The sequence below is a fragment of the Fukomys damarensis genome, unplaced genomic scaffold (genome assembly GCF_012274545.1).
Source record: "Fukomys damarensis isolate Sample0158 unplaced genomic scaffold, DMR_v1.0_HiC HiC_scaffold_24, whole genome shotgun sequence".
Classification (NCBI taxonomy): domain Eukaryota; kingdom Metazoa; phylum Chordata; class Mammalia; order Rodentia; family Bathyergidae; genus Fukomys; species Fukomys damarensis.
In genome coordinates, this window is record NW_022900936.1 from 10,257,631 (window position 1) to 10,268,967 (window position 11,337).

An 11,337-nucleotide genomic window follows, 5' to 3' on the forward strand; every position below is an offset into this window, starting at 1 on the left:
ACCAAAAAAAAAAAAAAAAAAATCCGTTTATCTGGGAAACACCTCCACATCCTTGGAATTCCCACGGGATCTGCCATGTTCCTACCTCCTCACACCCACCAGCCTCAGATGTTTGTTCCCAGGTTGGTCCTCACCCCCAGGAAGTATAGATCTGGGACACAGAGAGCTGGCCTGTGAGTCTTCATGGCTGTACCTATGAGACATGAGACTCAACGGCCATCACACTTTCTACCCGAGGTAAACTGTAGCTTGAAGCTAGAAAGAAGCAGACAGAAGTGTTTGATATTTCTGGGGTTCCTGGGTCCAATTGAGGCCAACTTCTATCCTTGCCTTCTGCACCTTGACTGGCAACAGTACCTTAGACATTAGGTCTCCTAAGTCATTTCTGCCTGTAAGAAGTAGGGTGGTCCATTGGCTATGAATTTACATATTTTTCAATGGTTGAAAAAAATCAAATGAATGAAACATTTTATAACATGTAAAAATTATATGAAATTTTAGTTTTATTGGGTCAGTCGCACTGTTCTGTTTACACATTGCTGTGGTTGCAGTCATACTACAGTGTCAGAACTGAGTAGGTGACAGAGACCCCACATACCCTGGAATGCAAGAGGCCTCCAGAACCACAAAAATATGGGTTCTTTTAAAAAGCCATGACATCTGGTGGCTTTTTTCCCCTGGAATTGTTGGACTCCCCTGGTCTAACACTGAGCCTCGTCCCCAGCCCCAAGCAGAATCTTCAGAATCTAGGGGTTGTAATAGTTGGCAGTGAGTTCCTGGCAAATTTCCAGGAAAAGAAAGAACAGCAACATCTCATGTAGACTATTCTGACTAAAAGAAAAGGGAATCAAAAGATGAATACATAAAGAAAATGAGATATTTACACGCAATGGAGTACTACTCTTCCACAAAGAAAGATAAACTTGAGCTATTCATAGGTAAATGGATTGTACCTAAGACCATAAAGTTAAGTGAAATAAGAAGAACACACAAGCTTGGTGAATTAAGAATTTATATGTGTGTGTGTGTATACACATATATATATTTCGGTTCATGAACTTAATTCTTTCCTGCTTCTAAAGGGCTCTACTTACAATCCTCTCTGGTAATCTGCATTCCCTGTGGCACATTGCCTATGGTAAAGCCTGGCTTCCATATCACCGCTATCCTTCTTGGCATTAGAAGAATTCCGAGTCACTGACACCAACCCCACCCACAGGCAAATCCCCACTTTCTCCCACAAGCTCCACTGTACCACAGGCCTGTGGCCACACCCCGGTCTTCACTAGGTGGAAAACATGAGGTGTGGGCAATCTTCTAAATTCCAGATGGGATTATATTTGGTTGGTTGACGTTTGTTTATTTGTTTGTTTGATTTTTGGTCCTGGGGATTGAACCAAGGAACTGTGTACTGAGCCATGCAGGCTGTCCCACTCCCTTTTTAAGATAGTCTTACTGTTTTGCCCACGCTGGGCTGAAACTTGGGCTTCTCCTGCCTCAGTGTCTCAGGAGTGCTGGTGTTACAGGCATGAGCCACTATGCCGTGCTTTATTGTGGCCAATACATTATGATTAACCAGAACAAAGCTCTTAAAACATTCCCATTTCTTTTCATTCTAGGGCTGGGGATTTAGCTCAGTGGTTCCGGTGCCTGCCTCAAAAGCACAAGAGCCCAAGTTCAATACCCATACAAAAATAAATAAATAAAAAAATCATGTTTAGACCTTGTCCCTTATAAATGATGTACTTTGAAAGTTATTTTTTCCACTTCCCAGTTCAAATGCTTAACTTCAATGTTTTAAAAAATAGGTCATAGATTATGCTTTTCTACATATCCTTAAATAAATTTTTGGTAAGAAAAAAATAACATTGGCATCCCCAAGTATATATTAATTAAGAACACTGATCTTCATAGCATCAAATAAAGCCTGTGGCAGAAATCTGAAATTTTTCTTCCTTAACCGTGCATTTGTCCTTGAAGCAGGCAAAACAAAACAAAACACCAAATATTCACACTTGCTTGCATAAACTTCACAAAGCTACAGTCCAAGGTGCATTCCTGAGAGCAGATCTCTTTCACTCACCCGCTCTGTCCTCTTTAGAGGCTCACATAACCACTCTACAGTTTTATTTTGCTCTATTTTGTTTTGTTCTGCTTCGTTTGGTTACATGATCTCTAAGGTCATTTTTGGCTCTAAGATTACTATGATTGCTCTTCTTTCCCTGTTTTTTGTTTTGTTTTGTTTTGTTTTTTAATGCTGTTCGTGGTGCTTCCAAAGGCTCCCAGACAAGTTCCATGGGTGGCACACAAAAACAGTTCTTGGGAGCCATCCAGCGGGTCCTGCTGATTCTATTCTGGCCCATTTCGGCAAGGCGGCTGCCCAGTGTTTACTCCTCCACTGGGAAATGTGCTGAATCCCCCAGATGCTCGTCCCCAGAACTCATCGGAGGGACAAAGACAGAGCCACGCAGCCCTCATTAATCCACGTGGAAATAAAAAAGATTAAGCAACACAGACACTGTGACCAGTGGGAAAATGACAGAAATAAAGATCATTACATGCATCTGGCTTTTCAGCAGAGGAGAGATGGAGATAAAGCCTTTAATAAGGCTAGAAATTAAAACCAGGATTAACAACATGAAGCGTTTCTGAGAAGCTGTACAGGACACCCCTGCTTAGGGCTTGCTGGCCTGGTTTTTGGAAAATCTTCTATATTGCTAATTTTACCCTTCTAGCTTTTTCTCTGGCAGAAAAATAGTCTTTGTCCACAGGCTTCAGGTCTAGACCCTGCTCCCTAGGAGCTCATTCTTCTCCAAGGTGACGCTTCTTTAGAAACAGTCATTCAGCACCATGTCCTTAGGGTTTCTGCACGGTGGGAGGAGTACAAGTCCCTGATTTTCAGGAAGCTGTGAGATCTGGCCTTATCCTGTGTAACACAGAGAAAGCAGCTCCCAGGATGGGTGTGCGAGTGCTGCACAACTAGGGGTACGAGGGAAGGATGGACACCCCCATATTTAGAGTCCGCAGTCCCTCCCACCATGGTCTCTGTGGTCCAGAAGGTTCTGTTACTGTGCCTCTGTGCCATTTTGTTGAATTGTGTCCTCTCCTAAAAAGGTGTATTGAAGTCCTTACTCTTTCCAAAATTATGAACCAAAATTACCTCTTCCTCGTGATAAATTAATTATCTCGGGATTTGCTATAAACTAACACAGTACCCATGGCCCAATCTGCCACTTCCAAATCTGCCTTCCTGGAAACTATTTCATATAACACCACCACATCAACCCTGATGTAGGATCTCTGACATTAGGGGGATAGTGACCACACAGGCAGGACAGGGCATGAGCTCAGAAACTGAGTAAGGGAGACACCCAGTACTCACTCTGTGTCCCCAAGGGGCTGCAGACTTGCTAAGGATCTCAGGGCAAGAAGGGAGCGGCAACCAGGTCAAGGAGGTGACAGACTGCAGGAATTTGGGAACTAGGGACCCTGGACTTCAGGGAGCGTGGCCATGATGGTAGCAGATGCTCCTCTACAGGCACAACAGAGATGCCCTGGGGCAGGAGGAGTGACACAGGACCTGGAGAAGGCCAGGAGTACAGACTGGAGGAAGAGTAAATGCCCAACCTCTATACAAGAGGCAGGAAGCCACCACTGAACATCAGTTACCCAAAAAACCCAACTGTTTATCTAAAAAGGACTGAATAATCCAATGAAACTATTTGAAATCTGAGAATGCGCTGGGGGTGTGACTCAGTGGTAGAGCCTGCCTAGCATGCTTCTGGCCCTGGATTTGATTCCCAGGACTAGGAAACAATGACAACAGCAGCAACAATAAAACACTTGAAATTACCCAGTGAGGATTTAAGTGGTATGAGTCTGTCTGGGTCGCTATAACAAAATACCATAGCCTTTGTAGTTTAAACAACAGACATTCATTTTTCACAATTCTGGAGATTGGAAAATCTAAGTAAATCAGAGTCCTGGCAAGACAGGTTTTGTTATAAGGCCTCTCTTCTTGGCTTGTAGATGGCCACCTTCTTGCTGTACCCTCACATTGAGAGAGAGATGGAGGGGAGGGAAACTTCTTTTATAACTAACAAAATATGTAACACACTAAAAAATACAGCATCACTATCATCCAACTCTCAAGACCCGGAAAAAATAATAACAATAAGCATGATGCTATCTAACCCAGAAAGATTCAGGGAAATGAGCACTCATTTCTTTTTGATAGAAGAAGAAATTGTTCCAACCTTTCTGAAGGGCCATTTTTAATAAGTATTAAAAGGTTTAAAATGTGCATGTGTTTTGACTTAGCAATTCCAATTCTAGGAATGTATCTTAGGGAAAATCATCAGGCACATGAGTGAAGAGTTATATAAAGATGTTCATGGAGTTTTATTCATATTAGCAAAACATTAGAAATGCCTGAGTGCTCAATCACAGAAATTAAGGGAATTAGGTTATTGCAAAAATTGAAATACTGTGCAGTTTTTAAAACTCAAGCTGCAGAAGCTCATTATGTTTACAACACATTGCTAACTAAAAAATTAGGTCACAAAACTGGACAGTATTAATTGATCAGCCACAGTATTACTTCAAAACAAGACATCCCTCAATCACAGAAGTTTCCATGGCAGTTACTGTCCTGCTCAGTGACTAGCTGGTCTGCAGTCCAGCTGACCTAGGCTGGGCTCAGCTGGGTGGTTCTTCTTCAAGCTGGGGGAAGCTGGGCAAAGCTCTAAGATGCAGAATGTTCAGGTTTGTCTCTCATTCCCTTCAGCTGTTCAGGGCCATTATCTTTGTCTCTTATTAGTCCAGGTCCAGCAGCTATAGGGGATAATTAAAATATATGGTAGATGCTTAAATTTTTAAATTTTATCACAGTAAAAGACACATTGCCATTAATCACCCTCAAAATTCTCAACCTAGCTTCAAACACATTTATCCCATTGTTCTTGGCACTTTCTGACACAGAATTTCTGGAAACCCTGCTTCAAGAATATCTTATGATGTTATAGTCAAAAACACAATGAATGCCACTGCTGAGTGTGTTCTTCAATAGCAAAGCAGGCTTGTTAACAGCATTATGATGGGTCATCATTCACCTTATTCACTGCATCTGTCATCATATGACTTCTGGACTCTCCTCTTAGGTCAAATGCACCATGAAAAGTAAACACTTTGAATTAACTCAGGACATCAAGATAGCCACAACGACACAACTAAAGACACGAAAGAGGACTTTCAGAAATGCTTCAAAAAGTGGCAAGAATAATGGGATGGCCATGTTTGAAGCAAGGGGTATTAATGCAATCAATATATCTTCTAGTGTAAAACATTTAAAAAATTAAACATTCACTATCTTTTTCAATCACACACTGTACATAAGACAAATTCTCAGAGTGGAAGAAGCCCCAAGCCACAACCATCTTGGAAGCCTCTGTTGGCTATACCCATCAGCATTCCATTGGCTCACACAAATGACACAGTCCAGATTCACATCAGTGAGTCAGGAAAATACTGGTGCTTTTACAAGAATGAGGGATGGCTGGATGCTTTAGCGAAAGGCATGGACACAGACAAGGTGAAACCTTAGAAATAAACTGTCATCTTCCCTCTTTAATGTTGATTTTGGAATAGAATGAATTTGGTAGTGAGTGGCAGAAAACTTGACTCTGATTTAAACAAAACATATGCTAATTCTTCTTGTGGAACAGGTGACCTGAGGCATGCAAACAGTGTCCTGGAGAAGTCAGGCTCTTTCTTCATGCTCATCCGCCATTGGCAGCATGCAGCCTCCACCCTTAGGTCATAAGATGCCTGTCTCACTGCAGGAATGTGTGTTTCTGTTTCCTGGGGCTTGACGTCTTCAGAAGCACTGATTTTTGTTCAGATGAATTAATAATGACTTTCCTCTACCTTGATGGGCACAAAGAGCTTCTGGGAACTGCACATTTCCTTTTTTTTTTTTTTTCCTTTTTCCTAAAGGTGTGTTATTAATATCATGCCTTCTGGATTAATAAGAAAAGGTGCTGGTCAATACATAGCTTAGAATCACCCAACACTTTCACTCAAATCTGCTGCTAACTCCTCTACAGGCATCACCAGTTCATTTTCTTCTCCTTGTAGTGATAGCAGCGGCAATTATTACTGATAATCATAATTACTACAGGCTCAGCCACAAGCAGGCCTTTCTCAAAAAACAAAAGAAAAAGATATATTCAATACGATTGTGATGAGACCTGTTGTATCATCCCCAAAATGGCACGCTGACATGTGAGAAAACAGCAGATGCAGTGAGGTCCCTATCGTGTTCCTCCTTTTCTTCTCCCTGGAAGCAGCTTACAAGATCTTCCTGTGAGAAGTGCCATCCTGATGATCCCAGAGGAAACAAATACTCATGTGGCTGATGACGTTGGGCTCAGAGAAGAATTTGAACAAGCGGGTCTTGCTGAGTCCCCTCCAATTTACTGCCACTGCACCATGCTTTTTAATTTGGTCATTCTTCTCCGCGACTCTCCACTTTTTCAGGGAAGCGATCAGTGGTATATGACCTAATCTGTGCTTCTATGTTAAGTAGCCATCTATTAGATAATGTCTACAGATGTAGATGACAGAGGCAGACAACAGAGCTAAAAAGATAGATGACAGATAAAGCTATCCATAGATAAAGATGATATAGACAGGTATAGAAGACAGAAAAAACATGCAATATAGATAGTGTAGTTAGATATAAATTATAGTGGTACATAAATACAGATGATACAGATCAATATAGATAAATATGGGTGATAGAAAAATAGGTAATAGCAACAGATAGGAGTAGATGATATAGGTAAATATGGATGACATAGGGCCGGGAATTTAGCTCAGTGGTTCTGCCACCTGCCTCGAAAGCTCAAGGACCCGAGTTCGATCCCCAGTACCAAAAAAAAAAAAAAAAGAAAAAAAGAATAATTATGGATGACAGATGAATTGGTTGATGGCTAGCTAGCAGTATATGTAGAATCCGTAGGCCAAAGTGTCCCTAGTGGTCCTGGCCAACCTATCTGAGAGTATGGAGGAAGTGAAGCAGGCAAGGCTGAGATTAAAAGAAAGGTTGTGTCCCCTGACCAAGATCACAGCCCATAGTGGCCAGGAGCAGCCCCTACTCGCCTCCCACAATCCCTCTCTGAAAGCCAGGGGGTTTGTTTGCTCGTGTTTTGCCTTCTGGTGTCTTAGCCACATTGACCTTCATTTCCACCCCTCATTGTAATTGCCTTTTAGGTCTAAATGTTTCCAGGAAGGGACACATCCCATAGGTAGCTGCCACCTTGCCCACAATGGCAGTCACTGGGAAAGCCAGGCTCCTGCTGTGAGCCGCCAGGGAGGGAAATGACCAAGGTCAATGTTGGGGACTGAGCATCTGCAGCAAAGCCTTCTCTCCATTCTCCCCCTGCAGCCATTGTTACTTTCCACTGGCCAGCTGCCTGCAGGCTCTGGGCAAAGACAGAATGGGTAACACAGCCGCCATTCAGGGGAGATTAATGACTGACATGAGCCACACCTCCGAACAATTGCGTCCTATAAGAGTTACAGCACTGAATGGCCAGGGAGCCCCATTGATGGCTGTTATAAAAGAGGTGCAGGCTCGCAGGGGGGGAAAGAAAAGTTCCACACCCCCATCAAATCTAGCTCCAGCTCGATTCTTTCTCACCCTTCTTTTCCTTTCTAGTGGCCCATTTGGCCCATACTGCCTGAACCCAGACTCGTTCTTTTCTGTGCAAGGACTTGGGCAGAAAGCTGAAAAGTTGCAGATTTGCTACTGTAAGTCATATCGCAGCATGCTGATCGCATTAGCACCATTATCTGTGCAACTTTCCGACTTGACAATTAGTTACTATCATTCACACTGTGCAATCAGCTGGTAAATCCTCGTTTATGCTAATTTGAATGTGAATGTGCTGTTCAATAACATGTTAGATTGCCATGTTTACAAATATACTCCAGGTATTTAGAAATTTAGATGATGCAAAACATACTGTTTAAGTTGTGCTGGGTGCCAGTTTAAATAATGTAAGCCTATTTATCTGTCACTTAGCAATTCTTTTCACATACTTCTGTTTTTCTCTGTGAACTTTCTCAACCAAAACTGAAATATGCTCTTTTTGTTTGTTTGTTTTGGTGCTGCATTAAACTAATCATCTTCAAGATGGGACTTAATTAGCAGTCACCTCAACATAGGTCTTCTTTTCCTATTCCTGCTGTTTTAATTCCAGAGTTAATAGGAAGTGGAGGAAAGAAAGAAAATCTCTCTGTAGCCAAGATGTTAAAACTCCAATCCAAGTCTCTGAAAACAAATGACAGAAAAAGGGAAAGAAAATGGAAGTTTTGAATGAAGGTAAAACCTAAGACGGCAGGGTCTATCTGGTGGTAAACTCCCAGGAGAGCAATGTTCAGGGCTTCTGGAATCTTCCTGCGCATTTGAATCCAGGGGCCAGGACCAGGTCTGGGATAATACAGGTCTAGCCTTCCTCAGGTGTGCTAATCTAGCCACTGGTTCAAGTACCACAATTGGGCAGCAAAGGTCTAAACATATGTGATAAAGCACCTTCAGCTGCTATTTTTACAATGACACAATTTTCCATGAAAGATTTCAAAATTCAATTTGACAATTCCACTCTTGGGTTCCAAAAGAACCAAATTGCAGGCTCTCAAAGAGATCTACACATTGTGTACATTGCAGCATTATTCAAAACAGCCAAGAGGTAAGAGCAGCCCAAGTTGCCACGGGTGGATGAATGGATTAAAAAAACAGAATACACAGCTGCCCCCTATATCAGAGGGAAAATGGTCCCCAGGATACCAAAATCAAATGATGCTACAGTCTCATAAAATAGTCCAGTGTTTGCACATAACCCATGCACATTTTCCATACACTTTAAATCATCTCTAGGTTGAGTATTAGAGCTAATTCAATGTCAAAGCTATGTAAATAGTTGCTACTGTTTAGGGAATGACAAGAAAAACATCTGCACATGCTCAGCACAGGCACAGTATTTTTCTGAATGCTTATGATTCTGTGGCTGGTTAACCACACATATGGAGGGCCAGCTGTGTGTATATGCTGGAATATTATTCAGCTGGAAAAAAGAGTGCAGTTCTAACACGTGATAAAACATGGACGAAACTTGAGAACAGTGGGCTGCATGAAATAAGCCATTCATAGAAGGGTAAGTACTGCACAATTCCAGTTCCACGATGTGCCTAGAGTAGTCAAATTCATAGGGACAGAAAATAGAATGCTATTTGCCAGCAGCTTAAGAGAGCCAGAAGTAGAAAGTTGCCAAATAGGTACAGGTTTCAGCTTTGCACAATAAAAATTTTATGAAGATAAATACACTACAGTGTAAATATACTTTACTGAACTGTACATGTTAAAATAGCTACCATGGTAAGTTTACATTAAGTGTATTTTAATATAATTTTTTATGATTGACAGAAAACTAATCATTTTCTTCACATTCCCACATCTGTTGATCAAAACTCTATTTTAGTCATTACACTCAAGTCGATGGGCTAATTCTTTGTGGGTGTCTCTGCCCCTACCTGGCGTGTGGGTTTGAGGGCAGCAGTTGGATGTCCTCCCTACAGATGCTCTTGCTGCTTTCCCCTTGGGAGCATCTACTCTCCTTTTTCCTGACACAATCCTGACTTTGTTCCAGAGTCTCTTGAAGAAGAGAGCTGTGTGCCTCAGAGGAGGCTGGGAGCCTAAGGTGGGGGCCAAGAGAAGCTCATGTCTGTCAGTGTGATGCCATTTTCCTGCTTCTGGCACTGTCCATGAACAGGTCCATAATGAGTAAACTTTATGGTCAGTGAGACGTGAAGGAGTTTTGCTGAGGGGCTTCTGGGAAAGGTTCCCTTGCTCTTAAAAAGAGACAGAAGGAAGTGGTATCCATTTGCTTACAAGAGATGTTGTGTATCTGGATGAGACATGTGAAGTGAAAGCAGCCATCTTGACACCAGCCTGAAGATTAAGCTGGCACCAGAGCAGGGCAGAGCCCAAGGAGGCCTGAAACCAAAGCTGGATCTCTTGTCATGTGAAATAATCAAGTGCCTCAAAGGATCAGCAGATTTAGTGGTTTTCTGTTTCTTGCAGTCAAAACCACCTTAACGGGTACCAGAACTTTACAGGTAGGAGATATTCTGAGACTTTCTGGGTTGAATTCAAGTAGAAAGACTGAGTCAGTTCCCTGTTCTTAAAGGGCTCTTTTGTGGGCATGACCCATGTTAAGCCATCTTATAAATGAACTAGAAAAACAACAGGGTGTTTTTTGTTTGTCAATTGGCTTTGTTAAAGGGCTTTCCAAGGGCGCTTTTTCCTGGTGATCATTTAAAATGTTGTCCCATTTACAAAGTTGTATTTCTTTTCCCTCTTACAAGCTTGGGTCTTACAAGAGCAATGCTGAAGAATGGGTAGTAATATGGCTGACGCTTACTGAACACTTACTATGGGGCAGACATCCTAAGTCGGTCCTCCAGCAGGTTTTCTTAGATTGATGTTATTATCACCCTCCTTTTTCCGGGGAAGAAATGAAGTCATGGAGAATTTATTTTTCTACAGCTTATATCATGTAGGGCTGAGATTCAAAGCATAATGGCTGGCTCCTACCATTCTGCTTGCAACTATACTTGGGTAGATTGCATTGCAGAATTCTTCAGATCAGGTAACAGTAATCCATTTGCTAAGGAGTGATCGGAAAAATTCTCCTCTTTCTCTCCCCCTTTCTTTTCCTCCTCCCCCTCCTCCTCCTTCCCCTCATCCTCTTCCTCCTTCTCCTTTTCTTTCCTTCTTCCCTCCTCCTCGTTTTCCTCCTCCCTTTCCTCTCCCTCCTCTAAGGACTGAACCCAGAGCCTTTGCACTGAGCTGCATCCCCAGCCACTTTTATTCTGAGATTGGGTCTTGCTAAGTCACTCAGCAAGTTCAGGCTAGGCTGGAACTCACAATTCTCCTGCCTCAGCCTCCAGCCACACCTGGCTAGAACAGTCTTCATAAAACTAAAACTCTCCTTCTGCCTTACTTCTGTTAGTCTGTGCCTTTTGTGGACTTCAGTGACAGTCTTCAGATGACTGGCACAGCGCCTGGCATGAGGCACTGACTGTGCTGCCCTCTGCCCACTGCCATTACAGCCTTGCTCCCTGGATGCTCAGCCACTTGCCTCCTTTCAGCTTATCTAACACATTTAAATCTCTCATCCCAGGTCCTTTGCATCTGACTGCACCAGGCAGTCCACTCTGCCTAGACTCAACACCTTCTCCACCCATCCGGAAACTCACACACACACACACACA

At 42.5% G+C, this 11,337-nt stretch overlaps 1 long non-coding RNA gene across 1 annotated transcript in view; it reads right to left on the reverse strand.

Moving 5' to 3' along the window:
• Window positions 1-4,554: 4,554 nt before the first annotated feature.
• LOC104851457 overlaps window positions 4,555-11,337 on the reverse strand; it is a 15,559-nt gene continuing 8,776 nt past the window's right edge. The window contains exon 4 of the long non-coding RNA XR_777228.2: window positions 4,555-4,833. This is a non-coding gene — a long non-coding RNA (uncharacterized LOC104851457). The remainder of the gene's footprint in view (window positions 4,834-11,337) is intronic.